Source organism: Oncorhynchus mykiss, chromosome 14 (genome assembly GCF_013265735.2).
Source record: "Oncorhynchus mykiss isolate Arlee chromosome 14, USDA_OmykA_1.1, whole genome shotgun sequence".
In the NCBI taxonomy this organism is placed as follows: Eukaryota; Metazoa; Chordata; class Actinopteri; order Salmoniformes; family Salmonidae; genus Oncorhynchus; species Oncorhynchus mykiss.
Window position 1 is genome coordinate 17212191 of NC_048578.1, and position 5944 is coordinate 17218134.

Here is a 5944-nt window from a genome sequence, read left to right on the forward strand (position 1 = left end):
AATTGCGGATCAGAAATAGCTTACTAACCAACACTTTGGACTAAACTTTTTCAATACCTGGTTTGCATACCCATTGTTGCCTTAGTTGGCATTTACTGATAGATATCATAAGTCGAAATGTCTTTCCTACCAAGCCGGCTACCGATGACATTCTTCTGTGAGCTGCTCCATGCCAAAACCAGTCGAGAGCTGCGCACTCTTGCTGCCTGCAGATGATATTCCGCTGAAACTAGGCTATGTGTGCGGCGTGCATGTGAATATATTTCACATGCTTTGCAATTGTGTAGGCTGCTTTGTGCATGATATCTTTATTATACTACATATGGAATAAGTCGTATACCTCCACTACACTACTTTGATATGCATCAGTAGGGATTAAGAAGTGAGTATAGGCAATGCCCACTGAAAAATAAGTGTGTAGACGGTTAATACCTGCATATAGCCTCCACTGGCCATTTGTGTTTTACATAAAGTGCTCTCTCCTACACAATGGTATTACGGTTGCTGTCCTTTCAGAATCATGAACCTGTCACACACTGAAGGCCTATAGGTTCGCCGCTGTACTAACCTGTCACACATTGAAGGCCTATAGATTCACCACTGTGCAAACATGTCTATAGTAGATATAAAGGCTGTTAAGAAACTGTATTAAGGTTTCAATAAATATTTGGCCTGGCGAAGGGGTTTTATGCGCTGACTGAATGGAAGCTAATTCGAGTTTTTTACTCCGCTGGCCTCGGCTGGTCTTGGGAAGAAATTAGGAGTCCTCGCTGTCCGAGACTGAGTACAAATGTATCTGACACGGAGACAAGACCAAGACACTCAACATGGGGTCCGTGACCGGTCTAGAGTACTACAACACTGCCCGGAGATAGAAGCTGTTTTTCAGTCTCTCTGTCCCAACTTTGATTTACCTGTACTGTCGCCTTTTAGATGGTAGCGGGTTGAACAAGCCGTGGCTCAGGTGGCTGAGGTCCTTGATATATTTTAACATCATTGTTTTTTTAACACAAATAAACATTTGATTAATAAAATATTTAGTCAGTCGTCTTCTTCAAATGAAGGGGATGATGACACAATCTTTGTAAGAGGCAGGGAAACTGATTTAATTTTTCCTCAACTCGTGGCTCAGTCATTTCATTCAGGGTAAGTGGAGTTAGCCGTGAGTTAGCCTCTGAGTAGGTTAGTTCTGAAGGATTCGTTGACATAGAAATTTACCTGGCTAAAAAGTGAGCCCCTTTCACATGACCAAAGATACCTCGCTACAGTGCATTCAGGAAGTATTCAGACCACTTCCCTTTTTCCACAATTTGTTACGTTAGACTTATTCGAAAATGTATTAAATTAAACATTTTAGTCATCAATCTACACACAATACCCCATAATGACAAAGTGACAACAGATTTTTTTAAATGTATGCAAATGTATTAAAAAGAAAAATCTGAAATACCTTGTTTACATAAGTATTCAGACCCTTTGTTATAAGACTCGAAATTGAGCTCAGATGCATCGTGTTTCCATTGATCATCTTTAAGATGTTTCTACAACTTGATTGGAGTCCACCTGTGGTAAATTCAATTGATTGGACATGATTTGGAAAGACACACACCTATTTATATAAGGTCCCACATTTGACAGTGCATGTCAGAGCAAAAACCAAGCCATGAGCTGGGCTCCCAAGTGGCACATTGGTCTAAGTCATTGCATCTCATGCTTGAGGTTTCACTACAGACACTCTGGTTCGAATCCAGGAGTCCCAGAGGGCAGTGCACAATTGGCCCAGGGTCGTCTGGGTTTGGCCGGTGTAGTCCATCATTGTAAATAAGAATTTGTTCTTAACTTACTTGCTAGTTAAATACATTTTAAAACATTCTGAGATTGAAGGAATTGTCTGAAGAGCTCAGAGACAGAATTGTGTCGAGGCACAGATCTGGGGAAGGGTACCAAGGAATGTCTGCAGCATTGAAGGCCCCCCAAAACACAGTGGCCTCTATCATTCTTAAATGGAAGAAGTTTGGAACCACCAAGACTCTTCCTAGAGCTGGCCGCCGGGCCAAACAGAGCAATCGGGGGAGAAGGGCCTTGATCAGGGAGGTGACCAAGAACCTGATGGTCACTCTGACAGAGCTCCAGATTCCCTCTGTGGAGAACCTTCCAGAAGGACAACTATCACTGCAGCACTCCATCAATCAGGCCTTTATCGTAAAACATCAACCAGCTAGCTAGGTGTATAGATAGCTAGCTACTTAGCTAAACAATGGAAGGTGCACAATCCATGGCTACACAGCTAATCTTAGCTAGCTCTTTAGGATATCTTGACGTGCTAGAGAGTAATAGAAACAAGTTGAGAAGAAGTCACTAAACAAAGCGCGTTTTATTATTTTCTGAATTTATTTGTTTCTCCTGTCTTGAATGCAGAAGTTCTATTTTGCGATCCCCCAAAATGCCGTCTGTATGACAAGATGTTCAGTCAGTCTACATGATAACCAGACTCTTTCTGCCATACATAGATGTGGTGAAGGAGTCAATGGAATGCAGACATGTAGAAGTTGTCAGTTTTCAGGTTTAGAAGAAGTGACTGCTAAATGCCTACTCCCGTTCGTATAAACTTGTTAGCATAGCTAGCATACAGAAATCGGTGGCGGTAATCAAATTCGTGTTTACCTGTAATGCAGTTGATTGGTAAGGATGACATAAACATGTGTTGGGGTTGACATCCATACAAGCATTATACTCAGATGTTTACCTAAACATAGTGTGAAATATGTATAAACAATAGCCTACATGTAGGCTAATTCTGCTGGAGGGCAATGGCAAGACTCAGGATCTTTCCCTCATGGCCCTTTCCTCCACGTGTTTCCATGGCAACCCCATTGTTTTGGTTGAGATCGATTGACCTCTTTACCGCATCTACAGTATGCATTCAAACTACCCTAAAACCCCTTAAATTATGCACTTACCTAAGGAAAATGTTTTAGGGGCTCTGCAGCACCCTTAAATTTCCTTAGGTAAGGGGAAATTATTTATTCAGGGAAATCTTTAAAGGAAACACTTAAGATGTTTTATGCAAACGGGCCCAGGTCCTTAGCACAATCGCTCTCCCTCTTCCTCTTGCTCTTTATCCCTCGTTCTTTCTATCTTTATATACCACCTTTATCTCTCCATCTCTTATCCCCTTCTACTATCAACATCTATCTCTATCACTCTTTTCCTTACAGTCATACTCTCTCTCTGCCTCAGTAGACCAATTATGGCTAAGCTGATTCCGATTGCGACCTGCGATACACCTGAGGTACATGGTCAGGGGAGTTAGCGTGTAGCCGATCTGTTTTACATGTTATTGACAAGATGGAAGTATCATGGTCTTTTTATTACACCAATTTCATTCTTGGCCAATTTCCCCTTCGGCAGGTTAGTGGCAGTTCGCAATAGATTTTTTTGTTGTGTGGAATTGATCAGCGAACTGCTTGAGCAATTTATTGGTCCCCTTGCATCTGTGATTAAGATCCGCATGCTACGTGCCCTTATCTATGTGTCCGTCAATATTTTGCAAGACTGATTGTGGGATCTTGGCACTCATATTAAAAAAAGGTTGCATTGTGTTCTATATGAGCGGGGGTTGACTTCCCTGGGGGATTCTTTGTTGTTCTCTGGAACATTTTAAATCACCTCTGACCATAGCAATGTCATGTCTTAAGTCAATAAGAATACAGACATGCCTGTTAAGTCTGACCAGAAATGACAACAGAATATTTGATCACGTGTCAACTTGGGCCCAAGTTTAATTCAAACGAATCCTTTCTCATTGGAAGCCGTTGTAATGTATGAGATTCATATTAGAGCAGTCAAAGGCCAAAACCACCATGACATCAGCGGTGCATTTTCTTTGGGAACTCAAGGCTAGGATAATTACAAAGAAGATAGTATAGGCAAACATCTGAGTACTTTTTAAATATACACTGCATGAGTTGGTAGGCAAGGGGGAGTGCAAGCAACCATGTAAGTCATTATATGTGCCAGCTCTATTAAATTCAAACCACAGACTCATGTTTAGCTGGACTGTACTAATAGCCTAGCCTACTGTCCTGCTGCATCTTTCCCACTGGGTGTTGAGACACAGCTTGGATATAATAAGGATCAGGCGGAAAGCCATTCAACAAGCTCAAGAGCTATCCAGGAGTCATCCTTTTAATTTAGTTAATTTACAGGCAGCTTCTTATTATTAATTTGACTTAGAATAATGCTGGGCCAGTTGAAATACATGTTTTTTCCATTGAAGACGTTTGTAGTAGTGAATTTATAATCTTTCCCTCTCCCTGTTTCTCTCTCTCCCTACCTCTATCTCTTTCTCTCTCTTACTCTCTCTTTCTATTTCTCTCTCTCTTCTCCCTCCCTTTCCTCCTCGCTCGAATGTAGCGATGGTAAATGAAACTGATTTCCAAGCCATTACTTTCTAACATATTAGCAGTACATAAACTGATTTGTTTCAAGATTTGTGGCCTTGGAAACATAATTTGACTCCAAATTTTATTACATGGCCACAGAGTGCCGGCCAGACATTACGTTAGGCGACAATCACATGTGGGTTTGAGGGCTGATGCAGAAAACGAGGCAGACCAGTGTCTCAGGCAGACGTACACTCCTGAGAAATCGACTTCACGTCCACATTACCAAAGCCTGCCACTGAAAGAGAGATTTTATGCTGAAAGACAGATTGATAGTGGACCATATGATGTCATCATGCATAGTCCAGTGTTTTGGGGTGGGAGATGGTATGAAAAATGTACAAGTTCATGTCAACGTGGAATGGAATGTATTGATAATAGTGATGTGGAGATTTGATTGATGGAGGTGAGAAACATTTGCACAACGTTCTGCTTTGGAGTATTTTTAGTCTAATTTAACTATACTTTAATTGATTCCTCATGGTCTACGCTGGATTTGACTTTAATGACTAGAAACTGGGGTATGAAAAATAATTGGATGTGCCAAACTATTTATCCTACATGTCAGAAGAAATAAAGTGTTCTCGAAATAGACTTATAACACACTGTGTCAGGGGCTTAATATTAATGACACTATAGAGCTGAATAGAGGGAGATGTGTGATACAATGCCAAATAGTTCAATATCTCAACTTTTCTGATTTTGGTGCATGAGTATCAGTGGAGGCTGCGGAGGGGAGGACGGATCATAATAGTGGCTGGAATGGAGTCGATGGAGTGGTATCAAACACATGGAAACCATGTTGTTGATGGGGTTGATACCACTCCATTGACTCCATTACAGACATTATTATGAGTTGTCCTGCCCTCAGCAGCCTCCACTGATGTAGTACAGGTGAGTGATAATTGAACCAGTGATAAATGATCTATAACAAAGGTGTGCTATACACAGTGATCACTCACCCCCTATACCCCCCCACCGCACATAACAATCTAGTTATTGGGCTCACAGCAACAAGGCCTATAGAGAGAGAGAGAGAGAGAGGACTGTCCTGCTCTGGCACAACACAGTCAATTAAGCATTTACTAATGTAACATACATCAAACTAGAAATAATTTAGGAAGAAAAAGGTAGATGTAGGCTATATCAAAATCCAGCCAAGAAAACACTCACATGCATGTGACACAGGTTTTTACAAATTCCATTTGCAATGCAATGTTTATTATACCATATTCACAATGAATAGACTATGGAGTTGATTGATTAGTTCAGCAACTGATAGTCAATCCCATATTATTTGCCCTCTCTTTGGTTTTTTACACATTCATATCGTGGAATAACAAATACATCCATAAACATGAAAGGGAGAGGGTCATGTCTAAAAGTTTAGAGTATGCACAAGTAAAAAGTTGAAAAGTCTAACTGTACTGCTGTCGACAGCTGAATATGTGCCAAGTAGATGATGTGCTCGTTAAGAATCAGGAGAGCGCACTTGGTCA